Genomic DNA, 25014 nt, shown 5'->3' with positions numbered 1-25014 from the left:
TAGAATCGGTGTTTAGGCCACCAGCCTAAATATTCGCTACCACCCTAATGCACATTTTTGGCAATATGATTAGTTACCGGTAACGACCCACCCCTGCCGAGCGCTAACTTGAAAGGGGAAAAACTCGGCGAAAGTTAGCTATCGGCAGGTGGTGCGGACCTTTTTTCGTTCGTTTTTTCGTTTTCACTCTTTAATAATTTGCATTTGAGTCCATATTGCAAGTGACTAATCTATTATTTGTGCATTTAACCAATTCTTTTTCCGTGAAGTAATAATGCAAATAACTATTTTAAACTTTGAATTGCCAAGTAACACATTTGCACTTGCATTAATATTACAATCTATCTTGTTGGTTGAGTTATAATTTATTCCGTGCACGAATGTGTAATTAAACATTTTTAGAATATTGAATTTCCAATTGGTTTGTGAAGTAATTTCTCTATTTATAATAAATACAGCTAAAAATTTATATTGTTTATAAAGTGAATAAATTTGTCATTACTCGTTGCTAATTCTTTTCTTTACTTTCCTTTTATTTGCGACGCACACGCCCGACTTCCCCGGGTCCACACTGCCCCGCAAAACATCGGTCCTTCGAGCCGGATGGTTATGGGATAATTTCCCCTAATATAATGATACCACTTTCATTCCTTTTCGTTTCAGGGTATCGTCCGAACTTCGTCCCACTCTTCGCATTACGTTTTTAAATGTGCCGCGGAACTTAAACCGCATAAGGTTGACAGTTCGATATTATGACTAGGGACCCTCGTGGTATACCCGTTTTTATCGGGGTTATGAGGGGGTCCTTTGGGTGCGCGCAGGCTCCGCGGGCGGCCAGAAATTTGTGTGCCGAGTGTGTGAGCACACGCTCAGCTGCTTTACCACATTGAAGGCCCACCTCAATATCCACATGGGTTTCGCACCCTATAAATGCAGCTGCGGGAAGCGATACCCCTCGGTTGTTTTCACACGCATGCCACCACCATATTTAATTAGGCAGTGCGTGCGACTTCAGCAATTGCCATCAGGTGATGTGCTATTGGAGTGTTTTAAATACCTCATGCAATTGTGTCGTTTGCAACAAATTGAATTATTGGCGACTCTGTGTGAATTGCATGCTCATCCCATGTTAAAAGTCTATGCTAAATTTGCACCCTTCAAAGCAATGGTACTCTGGCGATATGGCAGTGCAGATTTAGCATTGATGACCCTACATGGAGGATATGGTGATTGATAAAGAGAAAAGGGATATATTCGTGGTGGCATGCGTGTGGAAACAATGTAGCAGATGGGATTTCAATTCCATCTACGGCCCCACGATGTAGATCAGTAATTTTCTTGCCCGACAGTTCTTCCAATTATTTAATACTACCAATACAGATAGTCTCATCCCCAGATGGTGAACGCCATATAGGTATTGGTGTACCCCAATAACGATTGCGGCTTATCGCCCAATCACGCGCTTCTTTTAACCAATTCCTAAAACGTTTATCACGTACAAATTCTGGTACCCAATAGGTTTGTGAGCTATATGCTAACAAATTATTTGACATGTGTTCTACACGTACGAACCAAGATGGTACAGCTTTATATATCAAGGGTGTATCGGAACGCCAACAAAACGGATAACTATGCTTAACCTGTCCCACCGATACAATGTTTCCAGCCTTTTTAAGTTTAGCTATAATTTTTGTATCAGCATCTTTAACATATAAACCAGCGAAATCTGTAACCTCGTTTGTAAATCTTCCAGATTCATGTGATGGGCAAATCACAGTGCTGGACTTTGTAATAATGCCGGCGTTAAAACAAACGCGATAATCGTCCTCGCCAAAATAGGGAGCATTATGTACAATGCCGGTACCAGATTCCTCTGTAACATAATCATCTACTAGTATGCGAAAAGCATTAGCACTCTCGCCTTGTTCTACGAAGTATTGAAAGATGGGCTCGTAAGATTGATTAGCAAGTTTTTTTTTCAGGAAATTTGTCCACAATTTCGTATTCACTCATTTTTATAAACATAACTTAAACGGCATTCGGCCAACAAATAAAAACGATTTGTTGCTTTATCGAGCACCTTAACGTATATCATATTGGCATTAACAGCGAAAGCATAATTTGATGGTAGTGCCCATGGAGTTGTTGTCCATATGAGAAAGTATATGTTTTCCAAATTCACCGCTTTTAAGGCCACTACAACGGATGGATCAACAACTTCCTTATAATTTTGTCCGGATTCGAAGTTGGAGAGCGCAGTTGTGCACGCCGTTGAATATGGCATCACTTTAACTCCTTGATATACTAAACCTTTGTCATAAAGCTGTTTGAAAACCCACCAAATAGTCTCCACATACCATGGATAGTGTTTTATAATCATTATGAAAATCAATCCAACGACCCATCCACGTTACTATTTCTTCCCATTCCTTGGCATACCTCATAACAATTTTTCTGCACTCCGAATTATAAGCTACAATTCCCATTTTTGCTACATCTTCGGGACCTAGTATATTTAAGAGCTTATCAATTTCAAACTCAACCGGTAAACCATGGCAATCCCATCCCAAGCGTCTATCAACATGATACCCTTGTTGGTATGCATAACGTGTTACAATATCCTTAATAGTACCGGCTAATATATGTCCATAATGTGGTAAGCCAGTAGCAAAAGGTGGGCCATCATAGAACGTGTGTTTCGGTTTATCCTTAGACAATTGCATGCATTTCTCCAAGATTTTATTAATGCACCATGTTTCCGAAGTTTTTTCCTCTTCGGCAGTAAAGTTGATTGTTTCCGGCACCCGGCAAACATCTTTTCTACTAATTTGGCTTGGAAGACACATAATTGAAAAATCGCTCCTATAAACACAAATAAACCGATGGAGAAATATATGGGTGTGTTTAGACGCAAGCTATATTTTTTAAAGAAGTAATGAGCTGAAATGAAACAAAAGAATAAGCAATTAGAAAATTTATAAAATTATAAAAAGGAACGATACTGGCATACTTATACTTACCCATCACACGTTTTTCTTCATAATGAAAATTCATTCAAAAATGTCTATATACTCTATTGTGAATGATAACTAAGCGTGATATATTCTGCATAGACGCCAAAATTCCAAAGTGATTGGATCACCTGATTTGTAATTGCCTATCGCTGTCTCATTCTGTATCTCTTTCTATCACCCGCTGAAGATAGGCGCCGCCATATTGAACACCCTGTCAAAACGATAAAAAGTAGCCATATTGAACATCCTGTCACGCAGTTGACAGATAAGATATCACACTTAGTCATCATTCACAATAGTATACTCATTTCCATGAATGAATGACATTTTGAATGAACGAAACAAGGTTGCCACTCGATGACATTTGCTTTTGTCTTTTCTTACGCCGTAAACACATTGCGTGCGATCCCGTGGGATCACAAGTCGGATCCGCGAGATCCAACAAACTCAAGTGTTAGTACCCGAACAAAAAAAAAAAAAACTAACGAAATACACGGAAAATACAACCTAGTTCATTGAAATCAAACGAGCCAGTTTGTATTTCGATAGGTTTTTGACATTCGGCCGTTTTTCCTTTATTTTTTTCTGACAAATGAAAATTTTGTTTTAGTTTGACAATTTGGTGCATAAAAACACAATCAAAATCAACTTTCTTGTGAAAAAAAAGTGAACCACTCGAGACCGAAATAATTTTCGCGGTTTATTTGCATTGTTTTCATTGTTAAAAAGGTTAATGCAAAAATAAAATGTAAAACATAAACAAAAACATGTCAAACTCACTTATTTTTGGGGAACAGTGGTCTCGCTTTCATGATAGAAATTGTTTTTGTGTTTTGAAGTTCCGATAAAGTTTCGTCAGTCTTTTTAGCTTGGAATCCAAGCAAGAACAAAGTAGTGTCATATATGCTTTAGATACTACAAACAAGGGAGAAATTAAAATTTTTAGAAAAGACTATAAAAATTTATGTCGCGTCAGAACTCAGACGCCAGTTTTCCCTAAATACTTTCATGACATGACCATTATGTATCATTACGCTGCCCAATGGGCAGCACCGCACAGCTGTTTCGCTCAACTCTGTGGTAGAGCTAACAGCTGATCGTTCCACCAATTACCGCACTCGGTAAGGTAGTCTATTCCCGCCAGGGTTGTGTTGAAATCAACAAACACACCACAATTTGTGCTTCTCACCCATAAATTGCCTAAATTAACACAAATAGTGTTCCAGGGCAGCGAATAAGGGCCACTTTACATCTGTCGCACATTTATTTGCACGACATTTATTTAAACGACAATCTCATTCGCCAGCTCTGAATTACAAAGAGCGGTGACAACACACGGGTTTACCGTGATATAGCGTATATAGCCGCGTTTTGCCTGCATTACGCAACCACCAAAAAAATATAGTTGGTCTTTCGTCTATGTTCAATAATTTTATTTTTTCACTCTTTTGATTGTTTCAATATCAGAATTTTCATTCTGATGAAAATATTTTCAAAATTAAAGATACTTTTAGGCGTAGGTCAATAAAATTTTACTAAACCTAACAGCGGTTTCAACCACTACACGTCATTATATCGGCAGAATACTACTTCTTGTCAAAGTATTGTTGTTGAGTGAAGTTGTGTTAAAGGGCACTCCCAGTTATCGTGAATTTTCTAAGTCTGTCGTAAACGAGTTGCAATAAAGTGCATACAGATCGAAAGGGAGTTTACTGCCGCATCCGGGACTGTTGGAGTTTCAATTTGGGAATCAAAATCCGTAGGAGAATCTTATAAAATTAAAATCAAAATTACAAGGTAATATTGTTGTTGCAATAAATAATCATCAATCTACATACGTGAGCGGGAAACAAGCGAGAACTGTCAAAACGAAATTTTGCCGCTTAAGCTACAAGCAAAGAAGTCAATGAGTTACTTTTATCTAACGCCAGAGGCTGCATAGTCAAGGTTCGAACCTAAGCTTACTCGTTTCAAAAGCTGCACAGTACAAAACTGTTCTCACAGAGAGCTCTACTAATCTAAATATAAGAACACGCAGAAACCCCAAAACAATTACAGAAAATGATCAACAAACTAGAGGAGTACTGTAGTGACTGGGGGCTTACAATAAATGCGAATAAGACAAAAGTACTTATATTCAGGGGCTCAAAAGATAGATACTGTAGAGATGAAAAGTGGCATTTGTGTGGACACGAGTTGGAGAAGGTTAAGGAATACAAGTATCTAGGAGTAGTTATAACGTACAATGCATCGTACCATAAACATTTGTCAAGTAAGCTTAAATTAGCAAAATACGCTATAAACAGCACCTGGAGATCTTTTTTGTCTAAAAAATACATTCCGCATAGTCACAAGTACAAACTATTTGAAGCAGCTGTACGAACAGTATTGGGCTATGCATCAGAAGTGTGGGGAATTGAATATTACGAAGAAGTAGATAAGTTGCTGAGGTACTTTATTAAAAGGCTGTTCAGATTACCGCGTAACACCCCGAACCATATGATTCATCTCGAAACCGGACTCCCAGAATTGTATATTGACTTCTTGAAAACACATTTCAATTATATTTGCAGGGTTGTGGAAATGGGTAATAACCGTCTTCCAAACTAATCGCAATGCACTTGCTAGAAACTAGGTCTCAATGTTTCCAAAAGCGGGATGCGCTTGCCAATGAGCACGGTGAACCAATTCTAATAAATGATAACACTTTGTGGAAATATTAGCTAAAATAGATGCAGTGAAAAGGTAACATTTTCTGTTAAAAGCTCAAGCTAGCGAAGTAAGACGAACTTACCCCGTCCTCGAACATAACCTTTGTGAGCTTAATTATTTTAGAGATGAATTTAGCATATTCAGCAATTTGTTTCGCGTAAGAGGAGAACTATTGAAACTAAATTACGAACCTCATCTTGAGTAGACAGATAATCGCTGTCCAATTTGCAACTCATGAAACGAAGAAAACGTTTTACACTTTCTGGGTAGTTGTTCCGTACTTACGGAATATAGAATATTATTTTATAAAAAAAAGTGTATTAACACGCCAAGAGATTAATGAATACCTAAATGGTAAAAACTGGATCATATTGAATCAGTACGTGAAATCAGCGTTAAAATATACGAAGCAAATTTTAGAAGAGGAATTTTGAAACTTATATTTAAGCAATATTTTATTATATAATGTACAGTAAAACCTACTACAAGTACTTATAAACTGACGGCTCTACGCCAAAGTTTAGTTATAAAATAAAATTTTATATTGTAATCAACTTTGTAAAAAGATTCTGTTTAATAAAACAAACTAATACTACTACTACTACTACTACTACTACTACTACTACTACTATCGGCAGAATAACTTAATCAGATTATTCATCCCAAATAAACCCTTTCTCCCGAGTACGCCAACCACAATCTCAGCCAATTAAGCTCCTAGTACCTGCTCATGCGCTACCCAAACCCCTGGAGTTAAAACAAATAATAACAAATTCCCGTTCCAGAATGATGGGCTTCGCAGTCAAACGCAACAAGACGGAGCAACCCGTTGACTCCTTCACTGTCTCCTGCCGGTTGTGCCATAAGAATCACGGCATACGACTATACCCGCTGTACAGGGGAATGTCGGCAGAAGAACGCCTCCGGGCCGTCCTCATACACCGACACTGCCCCAATTGCCTATCGCCGTTCCATCAGTTGGAGATATGCCCTAGCAGCGATCGGCGCCACAGCTGCCGGGAACCGTACCACACTACGCTGCATATGGAGGATGAGCAACCGCAGCCATGCCCTACCTACTACGACAAGCACGACGAGGAAGTAAGCGCCGACGAGGTGCTCTCGATTCACATAACGGAGGACACCCAATCATGGGCACAACAGGTAGCAGATGAGGAGGAAGACATGGAAGAAATATCCAGAGGTCCGACGATCCACTGACAGAGCGGCCCCGTATGCACCACGCCAGGAAGGTACTACCACGACTCTGGTCCCACGACAGGCGATCCCAACCCGCTTCCGAACAGGGAGACTGCGGGCAACCAACGACGCGACGACGATTACCCGATCATTTATAGCTATTGCTCCTACCGCGATCATTCGAATAGAAGCAGGGGGTCGCCTCCATTTGGTGTGCGCCCTGGTTGATCCCTGCGCGCTGACGTATATAATAGACGCGCACTTAGCCAACGACCTCTAGCTCCAGCGGCTTAACACGGCCAGACTTACGAAGGGTACCTTAGTGTTACGAGGGAAGTATGGAATTACGGATAGGATCACGACCCCGGCCACCGTGGTAGCACGACATACGCGTCTGAGCCCAACCGCAACGATTAACTCCTCGATCGCCTCATCATTTCAGTTCATGAAACTCGCTGACCCGACGTTTTATCGATCCGCGCCGGTGCTGCTAACACTTGATGCCGACGTCTACGCCACCGTCATGATCAGTGGCCCCACCCCGGCTACGGTCAATGGGCTTCTCATGCAGCCCACTGTCTTCGGACTGGTAATATCCGGAGCTTTCCAGCAATAATGTTCTGGCATCGCTCATTTACAGTTATTCTAATTTCCTACCAATTTCAAAAGTACATCTAATTAACTAGATGCATTAAAACCAAGCAACCCCACGTACATGAAAACTAACTTTTCCTTTTTTATTCACAGCTCCGCCCAGAGAGGCTGCATTAGTGGAGACCGGGAGTTCACAGGAGATCATATTGGAATTTTAATTTATTTAAGTTATCACGCCTTGGGACGGTTGCTGGCGTACTCATCAGTTTTTTTTTGTTCTTTCGAGTTGCTCGCCGCAAGGGGCCGGCATGTTTAGGCCACCAGCCTAAATATTCGCGACCACCCTAATGCACATTTTTGGCAAGATTATTATTTACAGGTAACGGCCCACACCTGCCGAGCGCTAACTTGAAAGTTAGCTATCGGCAGGTGGTGCGGACCTTTTTTCGTTTTAAACTGTTTCTTCTGTTTTAGAACGTTCGAGCGCCCGCAGCTATCTCACAGGTGAGTAATCTAAGCCAACCATTTTCACTCTTTAATAATTTGCATTTGAGTCCATATTGCAAGTGACTAATCTATTATTTGTGCATTTGACCAATTCTTTTTCCGTGAAGTAATAGTGCAAATAACTATTTTAAACTTTGAATTGCCAAGTAACACATTTGCACTTGCATTAATATTGCAATATATCTTGTTGGTTGAGTTATAATTTATTCCGTACACGAATGTGTAATTAAACATTTTTATAATATTGAGTTTCCAATTGGTTTGTGAAGTAATTCCTCTATTTATAATAAATACAGCTAAAAATTTATATTGTTTATAAAGTGAATAAATTTGTCATTACTCGTTGCTAATTCTTTTCTTTACTTTCCTTTTATTTGCGACGCACCAATTCATTACTCATTTCAGTGAATACCACATGAAATGCAATAATGTGCATTGTTTATACCTTATTTCTTAATTTCAAACAAATTGGCAACAATAATTAAACTTTACAATTTTTTAAACAAAATAAGAAATGCGCAACGAAATTTCAATTTACAAAAGAGCTGACTTCGAAAATTCGAAATTCCTATTCCCCAATTATTCTTCTCCCTAGGAGAAAAGAATTGGAGGAATTTTTCCGCGGGAATAAAAAAATCCGCGAGAATATTTAGAATTGGCCTGATAAGCCGGTTTACTCCCGACGTTATATATACTCAAATCTTTGCTGGATATATATTCTATTAAACACTCACCCCTTTGGTTGGTATCACTGCTGCCCAACCCCCTGTTGTAGGAGTTAGCATCGCTTCCTATAATAAAGGGAAGTTGGGCTCTTCTGCAGTGTTCCACCAGTTTGTGCACGTTATCTGGAGGGACTATGTTGTCGTCCTCCGGAAAGTAGGCTGCGGCTAGCACAATGCTTGTCGTCTCCATTCACCTTCGCATCGATTTGTACCGCCACCAGATCCCGACTTAAAAACTCTGTAATGCAAAAATAGTTAATATCTGCTTTAAGCATTACACATGATCTAGCTATTTTTATGCTTGTACCGGTCATTTTGGCCCGGCCGGCCTCATCGGATCATCGACAACCCGTTCTCGCTTACGTCCCGCCTATTCAGTGCCAGCTCCTGGAGGTTGTTGTTGTTGTTATTGTTGTAGCAGTGCTTCGCCCCATCCAATAGGTGCGACCGATCACAAATTGTCATCGATATCCTCTAACGGGAGTCCAAGTAAACTTGCTGTTTGAACAGGGGTGGTCCATAAAGAGAGGGGTGTTAGAGGCGTTGGTTCCACATTACAATTAAAGAGATGATTAGTGTCATGTGGGGACATATTGCAAGCAGGGCATACATTTTGTATGTATGGGTTGATTCTGGATAGGTAAGAGTTTAACCTGTTACAGTATTCAGATCGAAGTTGAGCTAGAGTGACTCGCGCTTCCCTGGGGAGTGTTCGTTCCTCTTCCGCAAGTTTTGGGTACTGTTCTTTGAGTACTGGATTCACGGGGCAATTCCTGGCATAAAGGTCCGACGCCTGTTTGTGGAGTTCACTGAGGACCTGCTTCTGTTTTTTGGCTTCATACGGCTGAGTTCTCAGGTGCCGTATTTCCTCATAATGCTTACGGAGATGACTCCTTAAGCCCCTGGGCGGTGTTGGCTCATCAATCAAGATGTCTGTTGGGATGCCCAGGTTTCTGGGTATTCAACAGGAACAGTTTGGTTAGTATCTCATTTCTCTCCCTAATGGGGAGTATTCTCGCTTCATTATGTAGATGGTGCTCTGGGAACATAAGAAGACAGACCGTGGCGGTTCTGAGGGCAGTATTTTGGCAGGCCTGTAGCTTCTTCCAGTGAGTAGTTTTTAGGCTTGGCGACCATATAGGGGACGCGTAGCATGCAATCGGCTGGCCAATTGCTTTGTAAGTGGGGCGTTTCTTTGTCTTTTCCGCAAGTTCTGCCAGCAAGAGATTTGAGGATTTTATTACGGCTCTGGATTTTCAGTACAATTGCGGCTGCATGCTTACCAAAATGTAGATCCTGATCAAACGTCAAATCCCAAGATTTTGGGGTGTGGGACAGTCGGTAGCGTAGTACGATGGACGTGGATTCCAAAATGATCGATATTTGGGACGTCCATGTTGTAAATAAGGTCGCGGAGGATTTAGTCGGTGATAATTCCAGGTTTAGCGAAGGGAAAAAACTGGAGAGATCAGGGAGGTAGCCGTTTATTCTGTTGCAAAGCTCATTGATCTGTGGGCCTGGACCTGTGGAGTTTGTTGTTGTTGTAGCAGTGCTTCGCCCCATCCAGTAGGTGCGACCGATCGCAAATTGTCATCAATATTCTCTAACGGCAGTCCATGGAAACTTGCTGTTTCAACAGGGGCCGACCATAATGTAAGGGGTGTTAGGGGCGTTGGTTCCACATTACAATTAAAGAGATGGTTGGTGTCATGTGGGGACACATTGCAAGCAGGGCATACATTTTGTATGTCGGGGTTGATTCTAGATAGGTAAGAGTTTAACTGTTACAGTATCCAGATCGAAGTTGAGCTAGAGTGACTCGCGTTTCCCTGGGGAATGTGCGTTCCTCTTCTGCAAGTTTTGGGTACTGTTCTTTGAGTAGTGAATTCACCGGGCAATTCCTGGGATAAAGGTCCGACGCCTGGTTGTGGAGTTCACTGAGGACCTGCTTGTGTTTTTTGCTTCATTCGGCTGAGTTCTCAGGTGCCGTATTTCCTCATAATGCTTACGGAAATGACTCCTTAAGCCCCTGGGTGGTGTTTGCTTAGCAATCAGATGTCTGTTGGGATGCCCAAGGCAGTCGGCGCTTCCCAAGGCAGTCTGTTCTATGTACCGGAGCGACTCCGGTCATTTCAGTGTAACCCCATTTAATTTGTTGCGTCGTTGGTCGCACCTATTGGACGGGGCCAAGCACTGCTACAACAACAACTCGGAATTTTTCGCGACCAAGGACTGTCATTTCAGTGTAGCCCCATTTAATTTGTTGTTGCCTGGGGAGGTCGAAGCCCTCGATGAGCTCCTGTGTGGTGGGGATATTATTGTATACATACAAGTATTATATGCATTCTGAATTAAATTAAAAGTAAGTTTTTCACCTTGTAATAAAAAAGGCACTACCCTTTTCCACCTACAACTAAAAAGTAGAAAATAATGGACAAAATTCAGCGAAAAATGTGTCCTTATACAAAGGCGTATTCTTGCTGAACTTTGATTTTAATATTTTGACATAGAAATTGTAAAAATATTTATGTGAAATAAAAATATAAAGGCGGAGCGCAATTATTGTACTATACATGTGGTCATAAGCAATAATCGATTAAGTTCTGTGTAAAAAGATAGCACTTATATATTATATGTGACCCGGCCTATGAAAAGGTGGCTTATGACTCAAAAAAGAAATTGCGATAAACAGCTGTTAAAGATAAACAATGCATTTCTTCAGTTTCTTAGTAGTTTTTTTCTTTTTTTTTAGAGTCATAAGCCACCTTTTCATAGGCCGGGTCACATATATATTGATAAGTTGACTCCTTTCCTGCCAACTTTCCAAGCCAAGTATTGTGCCCAACAACATGAGCAAAATATTTACACAAACAAAAGATAAAATCATATATATTATTTCTAATTGCTGTTTTTATGTACGGGTCCCTTTTTCGCTCTTATTGGGAATCCTAATCTATAAATAAAGTTTTGGTTGTAAAGATGGAGTTTCGGGCTATTAGCTAGCTTTGGGCAAATTCTCGTAGTGCTTTTGTTTAGCTATATTTTATTAAAATAATTTGTTAAAAATAAACGATTGTGAGCACACAAAGAAATCTATTTGTACTATGGAACTATTGTGAATATTTGCACTGCATTACCGGCAATTGCTACCAGGCGCTAGATGGCAGCGCAAGCTGTAAGTTTTAATTGATTGATAGAACAGCTGATTTCTGTTGATATTTGATAAGAGACTTTTATATGGGTTGCGCAAGATGTACACGGGTCCGGATCGTAAACAAAAAAAAACAACTTGATGTAGTGCACGAAATAAAATGCAACGGAAAGGAGAAGTGTGTGGCAAAATCTCGATCGAAGAGATCATTGGGTATCGAGTGAGTGAGCATAAATCAGACGCGAAAAATATGAAAACGACTGCTGATATTGCTGTGAACCTAACCAGCAAAGGCCATACAGCAGACTTTGATAATGTTATTATTTTGAATATAGAGAGGAAGCAGAGATAGGACGCGACTAACACTAACACAAAATAGAGAAGACGGTAAAATTTAAAGAAGATGTGAATGATATAAACGGCGCATTCACAACTGCCATCAAGTGTTATCAAATCTTTTAACTAACTAAATGTTGAGTTAAATCCACTTTATGTTGAAATTGTACGATGAAACGAACTTACCTGAAGTGAAGTTCGATCGTAATTATACTAGCTGTCTCGTCCGAAGATATCAATAAATCGTAGTAACGTCAGTTGCCAGATCTAGCCACAACATTTCACCATTCTAAAAGAATTTTATAGAATTCCCACATCAGTTGGCAACCCCTTACCTGAGCCGCCATCTTTTCTTCATTAAGTTTACAAATCCCGACCAATCGAAATAAAAAAGCTTACCAAAATTGCTCATGAATATTCCTTCTTCATTTGGAATTTTGGGATGGGTGGGTTTGATATCTACGGACGAGACAGCCAGTATAATTACGATCGAACTTCACTTCAGGTAAGTTCGTTTGATCCTACAATTATACCACACTGTCTCGTCCTCGATATCAATAAATCGTAGTTATTTACAAACTCATGAGATTTATCATAAAGTTTTTTATTTACTTCAAATTTCTATTTATTTGGCTTTCATATTAAATATAGGAACAGCAAACTTTGCTTCATGAATGATTGGCCGATGATAAGATCTGGCAAATGTCTTCAGATTTTTTCGTCCATCCTGCCGCCTTACGGATGGTTTCAACCTCCACCCCATTTCTAAGCGCTGCACACTGTAACTTTTTTCACTTTTAGGATGCCAAAAGTCCAAAAAACAATTTTCTCCAATCTCAAAAATGTTTTGACATGCAACAAATTAATAACCAACTGTTAAGAAAATGTATACACAGCAAAGTAAAAAACCCACGATCACCATGATAAGCATTATGAAACTTTGATAATTGAAACAAGTGTAAAATTCATTTCACAGGCCAGGTCCACTTTTTGTCCTTCCCGGAAGAAAAATTATCCGACATTTTATTCTAGATATAACGTTACCTACATACCAAATTTCAGGCAAATCGAGCCATATATACGAAACTTTTCACAAACACTCTCCGGGTTCCTACTAAGTTATCCTGAAAATTTGGATAAAATCAGCGTGATAGTTTCGGAGGCCATAAGCCTCATACAAACATACAAACATACATACATACATACATCCTATTTTATATATATAGATATATATAGATAAGTCATTGGACAAAAATACTTATAGACTATAGAATCTAAGAAAGTATTACATACAGCTTAATTGTAATTAAAATATCCAGCTTAAAAAGCGGAGTTTAAAATTATCAAAAAATCGGCTCTTGGAAGCGAAAAATCAAGAGAGACTTTTTACTTAGTACATTGAACTCACAAGTAGCGCGATTAACAGGAGCATAACTAGCATAATTTGTTCTGAAGTTATCTCCATAGAAAGGAAAGAAATTCCGAAGAAGCCGTTGAGGAACATTAAAGCGAATCCTTTTCAACAGATCAGGACAGTCAATAACCCCCTTAATCACATTGAATACAAAAGTTAAACCGAGTATAGATCCCAAGTGACTTGAGCCCTAAGAGCATAAGCCGAGAATAATAGGATGGCATGGGCTCTGAAAAGTTTAATGGACGAAGAGCATACTTTAGAAACATTTTCTGTACCCTCTCGATTCTATTTATGGCTAACTGAGTATAAGGCCTCCAAATAAATACAGCATATTCAATGTGCGACCTAATAAACGAGGTATATAAAAGTTTGATTGTATAAGGATCAGAAAATTTGGAGGTTAGGCGTAATACCAAAACCAAGCAAGGAGTAAGATTTAGAGGTTACTTAATTAATATGACTATTAAAAGAAAAATTACTATCAAAGAGGACACCAAGGTCTTTAATCTCGCTTACGTACTGAAGTTCGCAATCAGAAATAGTATACCTTGTGCGCAAGACGGAAGTCGACTTAGAGTAGGTCATATGGAAACATTTAGACGGATTAAGAGACACCACTGATATAATTTATTGATATAACTTTGCAACTTTAGAACATCATCAGGTGTCTTGATTATTGAGAATATCTTTAAGTCATCTGCATACAACAAACACTTAGAAAATGAAAAACAACTACTAATGTCATTAATAAATAAAATGAAAAATAGTGGTCCTAATATACTTCCCTGAGGAACACCAGAGGTTGCCACAAAGGAACTAGAGGATACACCATCAAAAGTGACCACACACTGTCGATTGGATAGATAAGAACTAATCCATAGGAGAAAAGAGGAATGGAATCCAAAACAACTCAACTTTTTAATAAAGCCACTATGAAAAACTCTGTCAAAAGCTTTAGAAAAATCTGTATATATACAGTCTACCTGAAAACCACCAGAAAATGACGCAATGCACTATTCACTAAAAACCGCAAGGTTGGAAATTGTAGATCTGTCAGCGACAAAGCCATGCTCGTACGGAGATATCAGGGATTTAACTGCAAAACTTAGTTTTGCCCTGACGGCATTCTCGAAAATTTTAGAAATGGGGGACAGCTTGGAAATAGATCTGTAGTTACGGACATCATTTTTATTGCCACTTTTAAAAACGGGCGTAACAGAAGTAACCTTCCAATCATCAATGAAAGTACCAGACGATATGGACTTGTTGAATATCAATCTCAAAGGAAAAACTAAGGAAGGGAAATTTTTTATCAAGACCGGGGAAAATCCATCAACATCTGTCTGAGATGATGGTTTAAGCTCAGAAATCGCTTTACTAATATCCTCAGATGATAATAAAAGGGACCCGAAGTTTAGAGCAGTGTTTGGGCTGATCGAAAATTCAGGGTACTGAATACAATCATCCGGTGAAAAATTGGATTTAAAGAACTCAGCAAATAAGTTGGCTGAATCGCTTGGAGTTTGCACTGTGGTACCATCAAGGTAAACGCCAGTGGGAATACTGGAGCAACCTCTTTTCGACTTTATATAATTCCAAAAAGTTTTGGGATTAGACTTAATATTGGACTCAATATTATGGATGTAGTTGGCGTACATGGATTTGTTCAAGTTATTGAAATATTTTACATATTGCTTATATTTAATGAAGAAAATATGGTTCTTTGTGAGTTAAAATTTTTTAGAGTATTTATTTTTTAAATTACGCAGTTTTAGTAAACTCTTAGAATACCATGGCAATTTGTAAGAAATTTGCTTTTTAACTGGAATCCAATCCAAGCAGTGCTTGAGTACGCAAGATTTGAAACTAGAAAAGCTATCTGAGGTATCAAGGCCCCTAAGTAACTGCTCTCAATTTATATCAAGTAGAAAATCATTAAAACTCGGAAAGTCGCACCGAGAATAATTAAAAGTTATTTTACTATCCAAAGGTACCGAGAAGAAATTGTAGAATTTGAATTCAATATGCAGGGGTAAATGATGCTTGTCCTTAGGAGTTTTTGGATCCGTGCACTCGCAGACTTCACAAAAAATATTGTCACTAACAAATAATAGATCCAATAGCCAATTTTGGGAATTAAAATACGTATTAATTTGACTTAAGTTAAGACTAAGAACATTATCAATGAAATACAATTCATGATTTGAAGCAAGATTATTCGGCGTGAGACCACAATTCGAAGCACTAGCTGACCATTGAACGTTAAACAGGTTAAAGTCACCAAGCACGCAGAGATGGCTATCGTGTAGATCGGTGAGAACCAAAGAAATAATATTATCAGCATGGCCTTTGTATAGCTTAAATGAGCTGTCAGGTGGTACATACGACGCCAGTAGATGTAAAGATCGTTGCGATGTAGGACCTTTAACACATATGCAAATTTGATCAAGCAGAGAATCACCATTGTTTAGTGGAACTAAAAACGCACACAATTGCCTTTTGACTGCGATTAGTACACCTCCGCCACGAAGGTGACCAGTTTTACCAGCATCTCGATCTTTCCGAAAAACATTGTAAATATTTAAGTCAATGAACTCGCTGTCAAAAAAGTTTTCATTAAGCCACGTCTCAATGATAACAAAGATATTGTAATCCATTTGTGAACTGAAGTTATGCACGATATCAGACTTGGTCCTCATACCGGAAACATTGTGGAAATATATTTTTAGTCCACAATCATTATTATTACACCTTACTACTCCTGTTGTGGTTTTTTCTGAGCTATTCGAAAAAACTGAAAAGGCTTTACAGTGACATTTTTAGGCAAAATATCCGAACTTAATAATTTATCATATTCAGACTCCGGCACCCCCAGTTTAAAGTTGTTATGGAATCCCATCTACAATGGGAGCAGCAAAGAAGGCATCTGGTGTTGCACAGTGGCTGGTCATGTCGGCTGGGCGGGGTCCTTGCCAACCTTACTGTTCCTGCGCCATAACAAAAAAGTTCCTATCATGCCTTTCAAACTAACAGCTGTCAAATTCAAAAAAACTGACAGAAGCGCAGAGACGACTCAAATCGCTTGAAATTCAAACTAAAATGACATCCGGTCGAACCGGATGCCACGGACAGACCGTTAAACATTCAAAAATTTTAAATTAAAAAAAAAATAGTCAAAAGAAAACTAGACGCAAAAAAAAATTACCGAACCGTACACGACCGGTTACTAACTGCTGAAACTCAAAAAAAAAAAAAAATAAAAAAAAAACGCTGAAAAATTAAAATAAAAACAAGTAAGGAAGGTTAAGTTCGGGTGTAACCGAACATTACATACTCAGCTGAGAGCTATGGTGACAACATAAGGGAAAATAACCATGTAGGAAAATGAACCGAGGGAAACCCTGGAATGTGTTTGTATGACATGTGTATCAAATGAAAGGCATTAAAGAGTATTTTATGAGGGAGTGGGCCATAGTTCTATAGGTGGACGCTATTTAGGGACATAGCCATAAAGGTGGATCAGGGTTGACTCGATATGGGTATCAAATTAAAGGTGTTAATGAGTATTTTAAAAGGGAGTAATCCTTAGTTCCATAGGTGGACGCCGTTTCGAGATATCGATACAAAGGTGGAACAGGGGTGACCCTAGAATTTGTTTGTACAATATGGGCATCGAACGAATGGTGTTAATGAGTATTTTAATAGGGAGTGGGCCTTAGTTCTATAGGTAGATGCCGTTTCGAAATATCGCCATAAAGGTGGAACAGGGTTGACTCTAGAATGTGTTTGTACGATATGGGTATCAAATTAAAGGTATTAATGAGGGTTTTAAAAGGGAGTGGTGGTTGTTGTATAGGTAGTCGCCTTTTCGAGATATCGCCATAAAGGTGGACCAGGGGTGACTCTAGAATACGTTTGTACGATATGGGTATCAAATGAAAGGTGTTAATGAGTATTTTAAAAGGGAGTAATCCTTAGTTCCATAGGTGGACGCCGTTTCGAGATATCGCCATAAAGGTGGACCAGGGGTGACTCTAGAATTTGTTTGTTCAATATGGGTATCAAAAGAAAGGTGTTAATAAGTATTTTAAAAGGGAGTAATCCTTAGTCCCATAGGTGGACGCCGTTTCGAGATATCGCCATAAAGGTGGACCAGGGGTGACCCTAGAATTTGTTTGTACAATATGGGCATCAAACGAAAGGTGTTAATGAGTATTTTAAAAGGGAGTGGGCCTTAGTTCTATAGGTGGACGCCGTTTCGAAATATCGCCAAAAAGGTGGACCAGGGGTGACTCTAGAATGTGTTTGTACGATATGGGTATCAAATTAAAGGTATTAATGAGGGTTTTAAAAGGGAGTGGTGGTTGTTGTATAGGTGGTCGCATTTTCGAAATATCGCCATAAAGGTGGACCAGGAGTGACTCTAGAATTTGTTTGTACAATATGGGTATCAAAAGAAAGGTGTTAATGAGTATTTTAAAAGGGAGTAATCCTTAGTTCCATACGTGGACGCCGTTTCGAGATATCGCCATAAAGGTGGGCCAGGGGTGACTCTAGAATTGGTTTGTGCAATATGGGTATCAAAGGAAAGGAGTTAATGAGTATTTTAAAAGGGAGTGGGCATTAGTTTTATAGGTGGACGCCTTTTCGAGGTATCGCAATAAAGGTGGACCAGGGGTGACTCTAGACTTTGATAGTACGATATGGGTATCAAATGAAAGGTGTTAATGAGTATTTTTAAAAGGGAGTGGGCCTTCGTTCTATAGGTGTTCGTCTTTTCGAGATATCGCCATAAAGGTGGACCAGGGGTGACTTTAGAATATGTTTGTACGATATGGGTATCAAATGAAAGGTGTTAATGAGTATTTTAAAAGGGAGTGGGCCTTAGTTCTATAGGTGGACGCCGTTTCGAAATATCGCCATAAAGGTGGACCAGGGGTGACTCTAAAATGTGTTTGTACGATATGGGTATCAAATTAAAGGTATTAATGAGGGGTTTAAAAGGGAGTGGTGGTTGTTGTATAGGTGGTCGCATTTTCGAAATATCGCCATAAAGGTGGACCAGGGGTGACTCTAGAATTTGTTTGTACAATATGGGTATCAAAAAAAAGGTGTTAATGAGTATTTTAAAAGGGAGTAATGCTTAGTTCCATAGGTGGACGCCGTTTCGAGATATCGCCATAAAGGCGGGCCAGGGGTGACTCTAGAATTCGTTTGTGCAATATGGGTATCAAACGAAAGGAGTTAATGAGTATTTTAAATGGGAGTGGGCCTTAGTTCTATAGGTGGACGCCTTTTCGAGATATCGCCATAATGGTGGACCAGGGGTGACTCTAGAATGAGTTTGTACGATATGGGTATCAAATTAAAGGTATTAATGAGAGTTTTAAAAGGGAGTGGTGGTAGTTGTATATGTGAAGGCGTTTTCCAGATATCGACCAAAATGTGGACCAGGGTGACCCAGAACATCATCTGTTGGATACCGCTAATTTGTTTATATATGTAATACCTGCCAAGATTTTAAGGGTTTTTTATTTCGCCCTGCAGAACTTTTTCATTTTCTTCTACTTAATATGGTAGGTGTCACAACCATTTTATAAAGTTTTTTCTAAAGTTATATTTCGCTTCAATAAAACAATCCAATTACCTTACCATGTTTCATCCCTTTTTTCGTATTTGGTATAGAATTATGGCATTTTTTTCATTTTTCGTAATTTTCGATAACGAAAAAGTGGGCGTGGTCATAGTCGGATTTCGTTCATTTTTCATACCAAGATAAAGTGAGTTCAAGTAAGCACGTGAACTAAGTTCATTAAAGATATGTCGATTTTTGCTCAAGTTATCGTGTTAACGGCAATGCGGAAGGACAGACGGACGACTGTGTATAAAAACTGGGCGTGGCATCAACTGATTTCGCCCATTTTCACAGAAAAGAGTTAACGTCATAAAATCTATGCCCCTACAAAATTTCAAAAGGATTGGTTAACTTTTGTTCGACTTATGGCGTTAAAAGTATCCTAGACAAATTAAATGAAAAAGGGCGGAGCCACGCCCATTTTGAAATTTTCTTTTATTTTTATATTTTGTTGCACTATATCATTGCTGGAGTTGAATGTTGACTTATATACTGTAAAGATATAAAATTTTTTGTTAAAATTTTACTTTAACAAATTTTTTTTTAAAAGTGGGCGTGGTCCTTCTCCGATTTTGCCAATTTTTATTAAGCGTACATATAGTAATAGGAGTAACGTTCCTGCCAAATTTCATCATGATATCTTCAACGACTGCAAAATTACAGCTTGCAAAAGTTTTAAATTACCTTCTTTTAAAAGTGGGCGGTGCCACGCCCATTGTCCAAAATTTTACTAATTTTCTATTCTGCGTCATAAGTTCAACTCATCTACCAAGTTTCGTCGCTTTATCTCTCTTTTGTAATGAATTATCGCAATTTTTCGGTTTTTCGAAATTTTCGATATCGAATAAGTGGGCGTGGTTATAGTCCGATATCGTTCATTTTAAATAGCGATCTGAGATGAGTGCTCAGGAACCTACGTACCAAATTTCATCAAGATACCTCAAAATTTACTCAAGTTATCGTGTTAACGGACGGACGGACATGGCTCAATTATATGTTTGTTCGATCCTGATTATTTTGATATATGGAAGTCTATATCTATCTCGATTCCTTTATATATGTACAACCAACCGTTATCCAATCAAACTTAATATACTGAGCACCTGCTCAACTGAGTATAATAAAAAAGAAATGGGCCGAATATAACTTGGGGGCGCCGCGGGTGTTGTTGTGACGCCCGGTGCATAGCCCACCCTCAAAACCATGGCCACCGACGCACCTAAAATTTCGGTGGCCCCTTACCTGTATTACACTATGCCTTCTAAATAAAAAAGGAAGTCAGCATTCCCATTACTACTATATTTTATTTACAACTCATTATAAAAAAAATCCAAGGTTACAAAAACTTAGGGTACGACTTAATTCCTAGCAATAATCAATTAGGAGGCATATTAAGCTATCTTATGGTATTTTAGTTTAATCTACCTTTTATTGGTTTTTTTGTTTTGTATTTATTAAATTCTTTCTAACACAACAATTTGGCAAAAGTAGTTTACATTAATAGTCAGAACCATGATAGAGAACAAGGTGAAAATCCAAAAATAGTTTAATACGTAGATAACCAACAGATAATTGGTAAGCCAAGACATAAAGGTTTTATTATTGTTATTTATAGTCTTAGTTATCCCATTATATTGTGATTTACTATCGATTGTGATTTTTGGGTATAATTGGTTTCATTTTATTGTACTTTGTGGTATGTTATATTATCTTAGTTTTATTTAATTTAATTTCATTTTATTTCCTTTTGATTTAACCTAATTTTGTTTTATGTTATTTTATCTTATTTTATTCGCCTTTAAGAAAATGTGTCTGAACATATATGACTAATTTATTTTGATTGTAATATATAGTTGTATCTGTGTTTGGAAGTTTCAGAAACTGGGTTTAAATTGCCTACTTTTACTATTATGTATAATAAGGTGTGCATGTCTATGAACATATGCACTTTTATGTATGTAATTTCATGCATGTCTGCATATCCGTATATATGTGAACAACGCAAGTTCTATAGATTTTAAGCTTATTAACGCTTCTTACGTTTCTCAAAAACATTTAAGTACTCTTTTTATTCATAATTTACGTTTGAAGTTCGTATGTATTTACGTACTAATAGGCTTATCATGATGCTTCAGCTGTTGACATTAATTCTTTAACTATGTTAACCCTAGTTTAAAATTGAATAATCCGAGATTTCAAATTGGGTATGCCGTAATTATTTGTGCTTCTATAATGACCCTAGTTCACTCCTTTAAATTTTATACATGAACCAATGCCTAAAAAAAAAAACTGGACTGAGCTCCTAAAAAATGCAACCATTGAGAATATTAACTCTATCTACGACTTCATCAAACACATCAGAGCCCGAGTTTGAGTGATCTAAAAGTTTATTTTTACATTAATGTATATACGTATATACTATTTTTACTTATCTATTATATATCTTCACCTAGCTTTTTTATATAATGCAACCTAGTAAACTTTACATATAATATTTCTCAAAGAGCTGATAGCCCTGGCAGCTAATGCTCCTTTAATGTTAACATGTTAATTTAGTTAATTTGTTAATAAATAATAATAATCATAATAAATATTTTGATTGTAATATATAGTTGTATCTGTGTTTGGAAGTGTCAGAAACTGTCTTTAAATTGCCTAATTTTACTATTATGTATAATAAGGTTTGCATGTCTATGAACATATGCACTTTTATGTATGTAATTTCATGTATGTCTGCATATCCGTATATATGCGAACAACGCAAATGCTATAGATTTTAAGCTTATTAACGCTTCTTACGTTTCTCAAAAACATTTAAGTACTCTTTTTATTCATAATTTAGGTTTGAAGTTCGTATGTATTTACGTACTAATAGGCTTATCATGATGCTTCAGCTGTTGACATTAATTCTTTAACTATGTTAACCCTAGTTTAAAATTGAATAATCCGAGATTTCAAATTGGGTATGCCGTAATTATTTGTGCTTCTATAATGACCCTAGTTCACTCCTTTAAATTTTATACATGAAAAATCTTACATGGAGTTCCGCATCTGGATGACGAATTTACTTCCGTATCAATACGCCTTGATTATTCCTTGCGACTAAATACCGAATTTGGTTAAACAATTGAACCAACTATTCATTGAAAATCCGATTGCCTTCCTATGCTCACACTTTTCAATAAATGAATTCAAAAAAAAAATTATGGCTATACCAAAAATATGTTTAGACCTCAAGAAATGTGGATGCTGTTCCTAGACTACGATGTCCGATAGCATTTATGCCGACACGTCTTCCAAAAAAAAAGAAAAAAAAAGGTTACAGTGTATGAAACCGTGGTACGGAAGCTGCGATGTGGTTGAACCGCTGGTAATTTAAGCTCGATATTTTCCTGCTTCAACATCCTACATGGGTTACATTTGTTAAAACATCACACTACCATTATTTAAGGTGATGACCATAGATAATGTTGGATGTTGTAGTCGTGTGTGAACCTCGCTCAAGTTAACTATCGCAATTACCTGAGGTTTTAATTAGCTCACCTGCGAGCTTCCGGATACTTCCATCCGCTGATGAAATATGTTTATAATATAATATGGAATTACGCACCAAATATGATGAAAAATTGAATCGCAATCATATTCACAAATGATTCCAAAACCTTACTTTATATGATTGATAATTGTTAAATACGATAAAAAATTGTGAAAGCTAATAAAATGTCATATCAAATATGATGATAAAACGAATAAAGGGGAAAAGAAAATATGGCTTGCAAATGATTAGTCAAGAATAATCCCATCCAGGGTACACACTTCTCCCGACGATACATTGAGTGTCGAATTTGAGCGCTTTCTAGCAACTTTCCGATACTCTTCCAAATTGCTGGCTGGGTATAACTACAAGAAATCCCCCCCCCCCCCCCCCCCCCCCCCCCTTTACATCTCATGTATATACATAATTTTAATCATAATTTAAATAGTATTATCTACTGAATCTAACATAAGTTATCAAATTTAAAGGCAGGTAAAAAAACTTGGTTTTCCGTATGCGGCACGAACTCACCGCTTTCGTGTTGGTCTTAGTGTCACGGCTGGGTCTGCTGGTTGCTGTTGCCCCAGTGGCTGTTACGACCGGCCTATATGCGTCGGCCCTGCTGGTTGTTGTGGTCACAGTCGATGTTATAGCGGCCTATAGGGGTCGGCGCTGCTGGTGGTTGCTACCAAAGCAGATGTCATTGGTGGTACGTCCGGTGCTTTCGATGGCGCTATAGCTGGTGGTAGCGCGCTTGGTTGCTAGTGCCATCGCTGGTGGTTGCGCGCGGTGTTGCACGCAATGGTGGTGTTAACTCGCGGTTGGTGGTGGTTGCGCTCTAGGGTGGTGAGTGCAGCAGTGTGGGCATCTTAAGAGCCCTTTTTTTTGTTTATGCTCAATTTCTGTCGTGCTCGATACGACGTCTTGCTGGTATGGGTATCAATGTGGAACACCTATCATTTTCCCCACCGCTGTTTAGGTGTTATACACTGACTACAAAAGTGCTCATATATGTATTCATAGGTTAACAAAGATACTGTATGCCGTGTAGAGGGCGCAAAGGGGGCGCAGTTCACAGGGATTACCTATATCCGTATACACTCAATCGTGAAAGTGGTAACTCAACACGATTGGACAAACATTTATTCCAATTGCCGATTTCCTCGATTAAACTTTGCTCCAGACCATTCCGAGCATATACAAAGTGGTTGAATTTTAATTTTCTCGCGGTCGTGTTACTTTTTTGACTACTTCGGTTTGCTGTGGTCTTCTTATGACTGATTCTCAACCTTTCCTGCGTCGGAATGGGACTGCGCAATACACGTTGTTTAGCGTAAAAAGACCAAACCCACAGCAGTACCAAGCCGGTTCCTAATAACTTAGTGCTTGTTTGTTTTCTTTAATTTGGCTCATAAAATCTGCTACCAGCACCCAATTAGTTAATTTTTTATACGAAAAGGGAATCGTGAATATAACAAAATCGCAAAAATTGTCCGTACATCTGAATACACTTCAGACCAAATTATATTCCTTCAGATTTGATTGAAGGATTGTATCCTTGTCAGCTGCAAACACGAATCTAATATTTTCAGTATCCGTAGGACATGTGAAAATGAGAATATATGATTTTTTTCCGGAAGGAATGTTTAATTTTTTCCTTGCCGCGATTTTCCTCTGCCTGCCGGCTCTGTCAATTTTTTTCTTCTTTCTCCGGAAACAGCGTGTTTCCTCTTAGCAATCAGCATTCACGCGGCCGTGGCGACCTCTAGTGTCCATTTTCGATTAAAATTGCCATGGGTCCTTTTCTTTGCCATCACTAGCCACTATGTGCGTTCCAAAGGTGACTATCCCAAGCAGACCATAACAAACCTGCTTCGATTTGAAGACCTGACGATGAAGCGAGCAGGAAACCGGGTCATCTGTGGGAATCCTCGGCCAGGAATCTCCGAGGACAAGCAACGTGGTGCACGACTCACCCCTATGATAAGTCTCAACGTTCTACCGCGAAGCTAGCCGGGCAACATAGGTCCATCAAAAAAAAAGGTAAGTCAAGTAGGGAATCAATTTTGTTTCTTAGTTTAAGGCTTTGCGGCAGTTAGACATTTGTTATGGAGAACTCGTCAAAACTCCGTATAGTTCTAGTGGTTATCGCCCCCACAGAAAGGCAAAAAAAAATTATGGGTGTAGA

The 25014-nt window shown here is 38.5% G+C and overlaps 2 protein-coding genes and 1 pseudogene across 7 annotated transcripts in view; 1 reads left to right on the top strand and 2 right to left on the bottom strand.

Annotated features, from left to right (window-relative positions):
* Positions 1–25014, top strand: part of TBC1D16 (TBC1 domain family member 16) — a 435866-nt gene that overhangs the window by 14474 nt on the left and 396378 nt on the right. The gene's annotated exons all lie outside the window — the stretch shown is intronic.
* STUB1 (STIP1 homology and U-box containing protein 1) overlaps positions 1–25014 on the bottom strand; it is a 402469-nt gene that overhangs the window by 294397 nt on the left and 83058 nt on the right. The gene's annotated exons all lie outside the window — the stretch shown is intronic.
* LOC137239481 (isoleucine--tRNA ligase, cytoplasmic-like) lies at positions 1158–2846 on the bottom strand (annotated as a pseudogene).

Source organism: Eurosta solidaginis, chromosome 2 (genome assembly GCF_040869045.1).
Source record: "Eurosta solidaginis isolate ZX-2024a chromosome 2, ASM4086904v1, whole genome shotgun sequence".
NCBI lineage: Eukaryota > Metazoa > Arthropoda > Insecta > Diptera > Tephritidae > Eurosta > Eurosta solidaginis.
Note: the sequence above shows the minus strand (reverse complement) of the source record. Positions and strands in the feature narration are given on the sequence as shown.